This window comes from Elaeis guineensis, chromosome 6 (genome assembly GCF_000442705.2).
Source record: "Elaeis guineensis isolate ETL-2024a chromosome 6, EG11, whole genome shotgun sequence".
Classification (NCBI taxonomy): domain Eukaryota; kingdom Viridiplantae; phylum Streptophyta; class Magnoliopsida; order Arecales; family Arecaceae; genus Elaeis; species Elaeis guineensis.
Window position 1 is genome coordinate 47,642,008 of NC_025998.2, and position 13,416 is coordinate 47,655,423.

Consider the following 13,416-nt stretch of genomic DNA (forward strand, 5'->3'; position numbering starts at 1 on the left):
ATTGTGTAACCTCATAGGTTCAATTCTATCTAGTAGTGAGATATGTTGTGATCTTCATTATCAATATCATTGAAATTTCTTTCAATGGATTAGAACCTTTCCAATTCAGCTAATTAAGAATTATTGATCATCAAAATAATTCTGAATTAGTCTTACGATCCAACAGTGACACCTAGCAGTACGTAATAGCAATCCAACAAAATTGAATAACAAATATTTAGGTATAGTTATCATATGATTCAATTCTTCTATCGTGAGTTTCGATAAGATAGAGATTAAGAATAACTCATCAAATTCGATTCTTATCACATGTTAAAATCAATCAACTCAAGTCTGATGTGAAATCTTATGAACATACCTTTCCATCATTCACACTGCCATGGCCATGGGCTTAAGAACTCAGTGTCATGATCAACATAGGACTACTTCTCATCTACGTCGATAGATCACATCTGGTGCACACTTTATTCCTACAATGAGTCTACTATAGCTAATATACATCTCAAAACTCCGTATGGCTAAGAGATCAAGTTATGGTGTAGTCAAACTATAGTAACCTCATTATGAATAGTCGAGGTACTGCAGGTCTAAGAACTAGACATACTATTACAATATTGAGTTAGTCACTGATGAGAATGTAGATATCCTAGTGACTACTCATATTTGATCACGCTCAGTATCTTTGTTCCTAACAAGCACTTGCACCTCACTCTGGTGTCTCCACATTATAGATTTAAGATCTATCTACCCTAAGAAAGTGATCGTGCACCAATCTATCTGGATCAAGCACTGTTCCCATGATGATCCTATGATCAGAAGTAATTTATGAATTAACTATAATGACACATATCTCAAATTTTTAACTTTTAAAAATATGTGTCATTATACCCATTAACTCAATGGATGATTCATAGATACTTAATAACACAGATATGAATAAAAATAAATCTAATTTTATTAATTTATAGTCAATATTACAAAATATGCTCTAAAAAAATTTTATAAGTGTCGGTTAATTTGATTTCTAGGACATACATCTAACAGTAGCAAGAACTAAGCTGAATTGTTCAACTTAGGAGGATGACCGATGAGAGCCCTCAACTTGGGAGGTAGGGACGGGAGCCATAGGCCTATGCTCCGGAGCATGAACTTGAGCCAAAGAGGCCAGCACCACATCGGTGAAGGAAAAATCAATAGTTTAAAGCATGTATTTTCAAAATTTTTTAGCGAAAGACTATAGATTAAACATTTTAATCTATTAGCATGCTCTAGATCTGATCTAAAAATTACCAAACAAGAATCATATGACATGAATAAATGTAACATCTAAAATTAAATAATTGATCATATCAAGCATGCAAGCATATCAAATCTGAAACAAGCATTCTAATCAGGAGTAGATTCTATCTACTGAGATTAGATTCTTTACCAGAGCGTGGGTCGATGATCACCACTACTGATAGAAGTGATAATGGATTCTTTCTAATATCAAGAAGCCACACAGTATGTCCGACCTCTACAGGATGTCCGCTCGAAGTCTTAATCAGATCATCTTTCCCGAAAGTGCTAGCTCGCAGGAAAGGCACTGGATGGTTGATATATGTTCCTTCCTTTGGATCACCTAGACTTTTTTAGATCAAAGAATAGAATAAGAGAAGGAGATGGTGGTGTAGAAAATATAAAATAAGACACTCTTGATTTTTCTTCTCACAAAAATCTAGAGTTGAAATCCTAGAACATCCACCATTGAACTCACGCCCAAAGAGGAATCGGTATCCTCTTTTTGTTGCACAAGAAGGCCCACCCCTCTTAGATTTTTTCATGCCTCTTCTCAGGTAGTTCTCACAAAAAAAATCAACATCCTATCGCACAACATTCCATCCCTTCTTAAGGTGGTGTTCCATAAAAGATAAGGATAAGGAGAGGTAGTTTGGTTCCAGTTCAAACAAGGGTTTATCCTCAAACTTGAACCAAACATTATCCTTATCCATGGAGCTCAAAAAGAGGGCAACAAGCATCTAAATGGTGTGGAAAAAATTCATGCAAGAATTGATTCTCATGCATGGGAAGAGTGGTCTACGTTTGGGAAGAGTCCAACTAGATTTGGACTGCCAATTTTTTTATTCAAATTCAAACCATTTGAACTTAAATTTTTAACCAACTCTTCTCTAATCTAGAGTGAGCGACAAGAGCCTCTTAGGAATGAAAATTCTCCATGCAAAAATTAGAATTGCATGGAGAGGAGGGCATGGAGAAATGGTTCGATGCTTTGGGAAGAGTCCAACCTAGTTTGGACTCTTCAGGGTTTATCTCATTGGGTCTCTTCCTTAATCAAATTAGATTGGATGCAATTAGACATCAGGACCTAATCTCATTAAATAATTAACTAACTCAATTAAATTTTAATCAAATTAAAAATTAATCAAGCTCAAGTCCTGATGAAATCAGAAATCAAATACCTTTAGTGATTAGGTCATCTCATAACTTAATCGGATCAAATCAAATCGAATCCAATTCAATTGAATTTGATCCAAACCTCAATGCTCAATTAAATTGAGTTAATTAGCAATCTAATTGCTAATCAATCCTCCTATAATTCACCAACTATGAGTAAATTAATTTATTATAATTTTTACATAAGATTAATCATCAATCGAATTGATGGTTATATCCTAGAATATTCTTAATCGTCGACCAACCATATAATTAGTCAGAAACTTTCTTTGAGTGTGACTCCATAGGTTTGAATCTGAGCCAGTAACATAGAAATAATTTTTTAATACCAATCAGAGTGACCATCTAGCAATGCTACTCAACATCCGGATAGATTAAAAGATTGCTAAGCAACATTTAAGAACCCATTGACATATAATTACCATATAATTCATCTATTTGATTCTAATACTCAAAGTGACCTAGGATTTAACTGTCAACCCAAAAAAGGTCATCTATATTATATTTTAACTTTTCAAATCCATCACATAGATTATCCTGATCGAGATTTTACTAAATTGAAATACAATGATGCATTAACTCTTACTTATTTGGAGAGATCAATTTCATCTTGACTTATACATCGACTTCACAAGTACTTGATTATACCTAAAAACTTTTTATCACTAAATTAGAAATTCAGCTAGTCTGACATCAAAGTATAGTAAGTTGCTTGTAAGTCACTGTGGTGATCTCAAGTTGGAGGGATATTTATATTCATATCCTCTGTGAGCTACTCTTGACAGCAGAATACTCCACAGTTGGTCACATTCAGTGAAATGTACACCTACGTCTCACTTGCATGCTATATCAGTATCTCCACACTCCTTGGTTAAGAGGACAACCATTGCCCATGGCATACAATGACCTATACTTGATATAGCTATTATCCTAATAATAGCATATCATTTGATCGTAAACTAGGTTTAAGAACTAAACGACATATCCTTTTATATCGATTCAAATAGTCTTAAAGACTTCATCACAACATAGGAGTTCAAAGAAGATATACAAAATGATAAAAAAATAATATTTATTATTTAATAATTCATATATAATTATAATAATGAGCTTAACTATCAACAAGTTGATGATTTACTTTGGGACATAATTCCCAACAGTCAGCTAGAGTAGATGAGATCAAAGGGGAGGTTGGTCCTCTCATCTGCCTAGCTTCAGCAGCTCTTTGTTTCCTTTGGGCTTTGGTAATGGCTGAAGTTTTCCTCTTTCTCAAAATATTCTTCTTTAGAATTTTAAGCTCCTCAAACCTCATATTTGCATCAAGCCAAGCAAGTCCCCAAAAAAGCGAGGGTGGGAGAAAGAAAGATCAACCTATCAAACCGATGCTTACCTCAGAGGTCGGTTGGATTGAGACCAATGTTGAAGAGCATCTGCTTTGACAATAGCTACTTCAACGACAGAATCTTATACTTGCACAAGACCTTAAAACACTGAGGATCTTCTGTTGCCCAGATATGGAGCCCAAGAGGGGGGGTGAATTGGGTCTTTTAAAATTTTTAGTGATTAGTGCTCACAAGCAATATGCTCAACTTGATGAGTGAGATGAGTTAATTAGCAACGAAAAGAAGATTAACAAATGAACAAGTATAGAGCAGAATGAAGAAAAAAAATATGCAAGCATATCAAACACAAGATATTTATAGTGGTTCGGTACTAACCTTGCATCTACATCCACTCTTCAAGTCTCAACTTGGGAATTCAATCTGCTAAAAAGATTTTCAATTTACAATATATTGGATTACATCGATTCTTACTGTCCAAGCAAGAACATTTATTTTTTGGATACAAGCCAACCCACAAATCCTCTGATTACAGGTTTGGATCAACCTATCTGAGTTTTGGAACCTCCCAAAACTCTAAACTCTAAGAATAATAGTAAAAGAAAAAAGTATAAAAATTTCAGCATAAAGAGCTCCTTAAATGAGCATAATAAAATAATAAAAATATAATACTCAAGGAGTAGAAGCTTTTATTAGACACCCTCAAATGATTGGGATACTTGAATGCAGCTAGAGAGTAGTTGGTGAGCTGATTGAATGCTTCTTTTCTCTCTTTCTAAGATTTTCTTTCTCTTTCACGAATTTGAGCTTGAATACTTCTTGATTCCTTTGATTTTTCACCTTTAGAGAGCATTTATAGTCTTTATTTAGTCTTGAGAGTATCTTAGAGTCGGTCAAGAGCCATTGGAGTATGTTTAATACGCATTAAATGCATCAAAAATAAGCCGAAAACTAGCTGTTACGAGTGCCAGCTCCGAATGGATTGACCCATGGGATGCCACACTGAGAATAGGTAGACTCATGAGTCACCTTATTTGGCTAGAAAGAAAATTATGCTCTCTGTTTTGGTCTTAGGATCTCAGGGGTCAACCCATGGGTTGTCCCACTACGTGCCCCAAGCCAAAACAGGTGCGTACCGGCTACCCAATCAAGGAGATAACCCAATTGGATTGTCCCATTTTGTTTCAACCCAATTTTTTATACATTTAAAGTTTAAAACTTATCAAAATACTACTAAACACTCTTAAATAGATTTGAATAAATTTGATACTCCCAAATAGCTTCAAAAACATCTCTAACTTGCAAAATTTTCAACTTTGGCACCCTTAAAGGAGCTTTTCAAACTCAATATTTTTGAACTATCTGAAATAACATGAAAAAATTTTTCAAGAATAAAAAACTTATTAGTAGTCCCCTTAAATAGTTTGTGACCATCAAAATCAATTCTTGGGGCAACAATCACTCTCTTTTTGATGATGACAAAATATTTGAATGTTTACAAAGAGAGATCCATAAAGCTCAGAAGGTTGAGTTTTTAAAATACTTGTAAGTTAAGAGAACATACCAAAGATTAAATATAAGTTATAGAGTATCATGAGTTTCACATTATCAGCAAGTTGTGATGTTTTAAATCATATGTTTCCATTTTTGCTGAAAATTGCTTGTGAAATATCAAAGTTTTGCCAAAAAATTATTTCTAATAGCAAAATTCTCTCCCTTTCTTATATGAAAAGATAAAATAATTATTTTGAAAAAATTCTCTCCCTTTCTTATAAAAAAAATAGCCATTCTATAAAAACTCTCTCTTTCTTTTTTTTTATTTTGGTATCAGAGCAAAAATGGACTACCTTCACCTCCTTTTTGACATCATCAAAAATGGACAAGAGAGAGTTTATAAACAGTAAAATTTTTAATACCAAGTGAGAGAAGTAGGTTATGAACTATGATCCTGTAGTAAGTATTGAAGTAACTTTTGATTGAATAAAAATTTATTCACAAATATCCAAAAGGTCATAGTCATAAGTTAACAACACAAAAGATGATAATAGATAGCCTCATTTAAATATAACAAAATAGGAGGTTACAAAAGTCAAGTACATGATCAAGTCATTGCCATACATATCTATAACCATAAGGTTCTCATACAATAACCAAGTACAAAATACAATAACCAAGTAATATGAGACCTAAAGCAGCTAATACAAAACATTAAAATCAAGATCAAGGAGACTAGGCATCAGGCTCGTGATCAGAAGGAACAAAATGAGGGAATGACTTTGAAGTAGAGTGACGACCACATCTACCTTAGCCTCGACTGAATGATCTGATCCAAGTAGAAGAGGTCGAAGGACGGAATGCAATAGGCTGAACAAGGATAGGCTCAATGGATATAGAGGGTCTGGACTGGAGCCGAGTCCTATGGCATCTAGCTGGGATAATGCAGCTCTCATAGAAACTCTAAGACCCTCAAGATCAGATGAAACATAATCCCTCGAGCTCCTAATATCAATCCGAATCAGCTCAAGTGTTGATCTGAGCAGACCATGAAGTCTTTCTACCTCCTGAGCAAGATTAGCTTGTTGGACAATATGTCCCAAAGCCAATCATTAGACGATTATGCTCATCTTGTAAACTGTATATAAATTTTTATTAATAAAAATTATTTGGTATTTTTATTACAAATTGACCATCTTTAAACTCCTGTGTTGTAATGAAGTCCTTAGGACTATATATATTAATCGACAAAGGAGGATTTGTCATTAAGTCTTTAAAATTGTTCGCGACCAAATGATACGCTATTACTAGGACGATAGCGATATCAAGTATAGGTCGTTGTGTGCTATATGAGTTGGTTATCCTCTTAAACAAGAAGTATGGAGACACTGTTATGGCATACAGATGGAATATAGGAGTACATTCACATCGAACGTGATCATGTGCCGAGCACTCTGCTGTCAAGAGTAGCTTGTGAAGGGTATGGGTATAAGAGTCCCTCCGACCTGAGACCACCACGGGGACTTGTAAGTAACTTACTGTACTTTAGTATCGGACTATCTGAATTTCTAACTTAGTGATGGAAGGATACTAGATGCAGTCAAGTACTTAACAAATCGATGTGTGAGTCAAGATGGAATTGACCCTTCTGAATTGGTTGGATATATGCATCAGTGTACTTCAATTTAGCAAAATCTTGACCAGGATAATCCATGAGATGGATTTGAAAGGTTGAAATATAATGTGGTCAACTTAATTAAGGTTGACAATTAAACTCTAAGTCATCTTAAGCATTTGAGTCAAAGAGATAAATTATACGGTAACCATACGTCAGTAGGTTTTAGAAGATTGCTTTGCAACACTTCGACCCATCCGGTCGTCGGATCATCATTGCTAGATGGTTACATCGATTGGTATAGAAAGTTATTTTTATGCTATTAGCTTAGATTCGAACCTATGGGATCACACGCATTAGAAGATTTGGTCAGATTTGATGGCTGAAGAGTCCAATTGGATTATGACTCTAGTGAAGAGTCCTACTTGGACTAGGACTCTATAGAAGAATCCCACTGAGATTGAGACTCAACCATTTATAAAGAATTAATTAGTAATTAAATTATTAATTGACTCAATTTGATTAAGTAAAGAGCTTTGGAACAAGTCTAATTGAATTAGATTCAGTTCGACTCAGATTGAGATTGATATGATCAAACTCGATTATAAAAAAATTTGATCCTGATTCGATTAGGGTTTGAACTCAGCTAATTCTTAATTGAGTTAAGAATTTGATGAGATATTTAAATTTTTAATTAGATTAGATTCATTTCTATCAGTGGTTTCAATCCAAATTTGATTTGGATTAGAATTGAATTAGAAATGAAGAGTCCAAGTCAGACTAGGACTCTATCCTTATCTTTTGCGCCACATATGGATCCATGCCAAGTTCTCCATGCCTAATTGGATTTGGGTTATGATTTTTGGCATCATGAGAGAGGATCCAATAAGGGTGGTCGGTTATAGCTGATGAGTCATAATATTATCTTTTGCCTAATTCGAATGCGATCCGAATTTGAGATAAGATGCAGATTAAAAAAATTTTTTGTATATGGTATATTATTGGAGTCATATTATTTTTTTCTTATTTTTTTTAAAGAATTCTTTGATGTGTGAGACTTTAAATTTTTTTTCCACATCTTAATGATTTTTTTAAAATTTTTGGGGATACCAAAAAGGGGTTTTAGCATTGATTCATGGCATCCTTTCTTGAAAAGTCCTAATTCCTAGTCTATAAAAAGGGGATCCCTCTCTTGGACATCCCATGATTAATTCTCTTATAGATTTTTTATTTTCAAAGCCTTTTTCTCCTCCTCCTCTCTTCCTCCTCCAGATCTTTTATCACTTTGGAGTATCCAAGATGCTTGTAGAAGAAGGAAGAGGTCAGTTGTCGAAGTTGTTCGCAGACTAGCATCTTCGAGCCCCTGATCTACGCCAGTCTTCACATAGATTTTTCTATAGAGTCCAGATGACTTTGTGTGGCTATGAGTGATCTGAGAAATACCCTCTCTAATCATTGGATTAGAGAAGATCAAGATCAAAATTTATTTTGTAACGATCTCTAACTTATTTTGATTCCTATGGTAGATCTAATAGTTAGATCTAGAATTTCAGTATCGATGAGATCGTTGTGATTTTAATTTTTAGATCTAAAATATATATTTTTCATATCAAAGATCTTGATGTGATAGTTTAAAATTATATCTTATACATGTGATTAGTATTAAATTATTTAATCTAATATTTTTACTGCATAAAATTTTTAATTGCATGTACTGCACTACCGTAAATTTTCTTCAATTAGTATCAGAGCCAAGTTATTTTGATATGAATTAATATGACTTTAGATCTAATTTTTTATTATTAGATTTGATTATTTATGATTTAGATTAGATCTAAATTAGTTTATTTTTAGATCTGATTATTATTTATTTAGATTAAATATTTTGAGTAGCAAAGTACTCGGATTGGATAATTACCAGGCTGTCGGTCATAGGAGCATGTAGGGTTTCATGACCCTCTTCTTCCATTCAATGGGGTGCTCTTCATGGCGTGTAGGAGTGCCACTGTGAGGTCCCATAAAAAAGAAAGTGAAAAGAGAAAACTTACTTTCTTGCAAAATCCTAGATCTTGAAATCCTAGATATTGTTGTATGTGATGCGAGTTGCGAAGATAGTTAGTTACATCTAATCTTATTTAATCAAAATTATTTTGATCTAAAATCATAAAAAATTTAAATTTAATCTAAAAGATTTTATGACTTGATGTAAAAAAAAATTATATGAAAAATTATTTTCAAAATTTTAACCATGTTGATGCAAAACTTAATTGAGAATTAAGTATCAAGCTGATTGGATCTAGAATTGTGATTTAGATCTAATGACATTGCATAAAATATGAAGCATGGGTTAGTTCAAATCATGTCCTTCTCTTTAATTGGGTTAGATCTAAGATTAGAATCAAAGAATTGATTGACCATATAGAAAAATTGATTAAGTCTAATTAAATATTGAATTAGATTAATCAGGATTTCTCTAGTACAATAGTTGTAGATGGTCAAGTCCATGTCTTTGATTAGACCAAATGGACCTTGATTGTGGCTCAGTGGTTGAATCTGAACTATTAGATTGATCAAATCAAAATTAGTTAACCAATTGGTGTCTAAGGTAAGTTTGGCATTTCGACCGATAGTTTTTAATTGGGAGCGGCTTACCTGACCATTTTGATGGTGTCTAAGGCAAGCTTAGCAGACCCTCCCACCGATCTTACTTATCTAGCCAATTTGTTGAACTAGATTTTGATTAGATCGCTAAGTGATTTGAGTTAGCCCATGCCATTAAGGTTGATCAGTGTGATTGATCTAAGTGCCAGTTCAATTAGCATGACCTAATCTGATTCAGTGACTTGATGAAGTCAATGAGAGGATTATGGTCTACTGATTGATATTTTCTTCTCTTCTCTCTTCTCTATATCGATTAAATTTTTTAAATTATTAGGTCTTTAAAATGAGCTAGTTATGGTGATAACTAGATCATAGCCTCCCATTAAGGTGAGTGATAATGGGTCCATTATTTCTGATTGATATTGCAGGCACCATCCATTTGATGTTCTCTCTGAATGATGAAATTATCATTCATCAAATGATGACTCTGATGAACTATCTGCTGATGGTTGGGTTGATCGAGCCATCCTTAGGCCTGATCACTCATTAGGTAGAATTACTGAGTAGGTTTATGTTAATGGTTTGACCTAATCGAAATTTTCAGTGAAGGCCCATCGCCTACTGAAATGAAATCTGGGGCTAAATTAAATACTAGAAGTTGTTTGGAGAAATAATTGGTTGAGAAACTACCCATAGGTGCATATGGGTTGATCAAGCCATCCTCGAACTTATATGTAGTTTGTATGGATTCTAATATCCGCTAAAAAATTAAGGTAATTCTTCAAATTGGAGATAGAGGCTATCAATTCATATAAAATAGTGGGAGGACCTTTAGACTAAAGTCCAAGTCTTTGGATTAATAAATTGATATACTAATTAGACTTTGTTCTTTCTTTGTGTATGCAGATATGGCCTCAAACTTGTCACTCCGATCACTGTTGGACAGTGAGAAGTTTACTGGACTAAATTTCGATAATTGGTATTGAAAATTAAAGATTGTCTGGGAGCACGAGTGGATCCTTTATGTGATAACGGATTCGACACCTGAGGAGCCTGCTCCTAACATCCAAAAAATGGTCTGAGACACTTATTTGAAGTGGCTCAATGATCGTACTATAGTTTATTGCATCATGTGGGCCTCCATAAACAACGAGTTCAGTCGGAAGTTTGAAGAAGCTCAGTCAGAAAAAATACTTCAAGTGTTGAGGGATTCCTTTAATACTCCTGACGATGTTGAGCGGCACAAAACTAGTTGCATCATTTTCAATGTTCGGATGAGGGAGGGTGCATCTATTACCAATCATGTATTGTACATTATCGAGCAGATTAAAAAATTGAGCAAACTCGACTTTCCTTTGCATGAACAACTAGGGAAAGATGCGATCCTGAACTCTCTTCCCATGTCCTACCTGTCGTTTCTCAGTCATTTTAGAATGATGAAGCCTGTAGTCAATTACCACGGTCTGTTGGGGTTGCTACAGTCTTTTGAGAAAGATCACCAACTTCACAAGGAGACAGTGAATCTAGTAGAAGGATCTTTTTCAAGTAGTCATCGTCCCTTTAAGAAAGAAAAAAAGAAGAAGAATAAGAAGGTGCTTAGTGTTGGGAGTCAGTCCCAGAAATCCAAGTTCAAGGCTGATCAAAGTCAGACAGAGTGCTTTTGCAAGAAGCAGGGTCACTGGAAGAGAAATTATCCTCAGTATATCACTTCTCTTGAATCGAATAGGCCAAAGAAGAAGAAGCAATCAGTTGCTGAACAAGGTATTTATATGATAACACCTTGTAACTTCTTTCTTATAGATACAATGATCTGGGTATTGGATACTGGAAGCTCTATTCATATTTGCAATTCATTACAGGATCTTCAGATCACTAGGAGATTTGGAGATGGTGAGAGATTTCTGAATGTTGGAGATGGAAGAGCAGTTTCAGTTTTAGCTTTAGGAATCATCAAGCTTGTATTCGAGTCTCAGTATATTATTCTTAATGAGTATCATTACTGTGCTAGTTTTCTTTTAAATATTATTTTTGTAGACCTTTTGGTCAATTCAAATTATAAAATATCAATAAAAAAAACTTTTGTGATATCATTTTGAATGGTGTTATAATTACATGGACAGTTGAACAATGGTATCTATATTGTATCTACCCCTAATGTAATATACATTTCAAATAAACATCCTAGAATAGATGATGTCACAGATGCCTACCTTTGGTATTATAGGCTAGGTCATATCAACAAGAATAAGATGAATAGGTTGGCTCAAGAAAGAATTCTTGATAAACACAATTATGAATTATTACCTACTTGTGAGTCTTATTTGCTTAGAAAAATGACCAAGTCACCTTTTACTGAAAAAGGTGAACAAGCCAGTGATGTGCTGGGTCTGATACATACCGATGTATGTAGACCCATGAGTACATATGCCAGAGGAGAGTATAGCTACTTCATCACATTCACAGATGATCTATCTAGGTATGGGTACATCTACTTGATGAAATACAAGTCCGAATTATTGGAAATATTCAAATGGTTCTGTAATGAAGTAGAGAAACAAACTGAAAAAAATATTAAATTTTTTCGATTTGATCGAGGAGGTGAATACCTTTTCAATGAATTTCTGACATATCTAGGAGAGAATGAGATTCTCTCTCAATGGATCCCTCCAAGGACACCATAGTATAATGGCATCTCAGAAAGGAGGAATCAAACCTTATAGGACATGGTTCGATCCATGATGGGGTTTGCAACTTTGTCGATCTCCTTTTAGGGATATGCACTTGAAACAGTCTGTCTTATACTCAATAATATTTTGAGTAAGTCAGTTAGTAAGACACCATATGAGATATGTCAGGACGTAGGCCAAACCTCTCTTACTTTAGGGTCTGGGGGTGTCCAGCTTATGTCAAACGATTACAAACTGACAAGCTCAGTCCTAAGTCCGATAAGTGTAATTTTGTAGGGTACCTCATAAAAATGAAGAGATATTACTTTTATCTACCTGCTGAATAAAATGTGTTTGTCAACAGTAAGGCACATTTTTGGAAAAAAAATTTCTTAGTGAAGGAATAAGTGCCTCTAAAATCGAGCTTGACGAAGTTTGATGGGTAGAAGAACTGACACCAATAATTGAATCTAAACCAGATTTGATGAGATCAAACATGGAGCCCAATGAACAAACATCCTTAAGGCAATCTGGTAGGGTACCGCTTCAGTCGGATACATACTTAGGTTTCTTGATCTAGGATGGGGATCCTGTCGAACTCGATGAGAATGATGAAGATCTGATCACCTATATGGATACAATACAGAGATCCGACTCTGATAAATGGCTTAAAGCCATGAAATTTGAAATGGACTCTATGAAGGTCAACGATGTATGGACATTAGTTGACCCACTTGAGGGGTAAAGCCCATAGGGTGTAAGTGGATCTTCAAGAGGAAGAGAGACACAGATGGGAAGGTGGAGACCTATAAAGCCCATTTGGTTGCCAAGAATTATCGTCAACATTATGGTATTGATAATGATAATATATTTTTTCCTATGACAATGCTCAAATCCATTCAGATCATGCTTGCGATAATAGCATATCTGGATTATGAAGTCTGGCAAATAGATGTGAAGACAGCTTTCCTAAATAGAGAGCTAAATGAAGAGGTGTATATAATACAACCTGAAGGGTTCATATCCACAGATGAGTCCAAGGTATGCAAGCTTTAGAGATCCATTTATGGATTGAAGCAAGCATCTCAGAGTTGGATCATACATTTTGATAAGGTGATAAGAACATAAGGCTTCGTTAGGAATGGAGAGAAACCCTGCATATATAAGTGGGCAAATAGTTCGATAATTATATTTTTTGTATTGTATATGGATGATATTCTCTTAATCAAGAATGATGTCCCTGCAT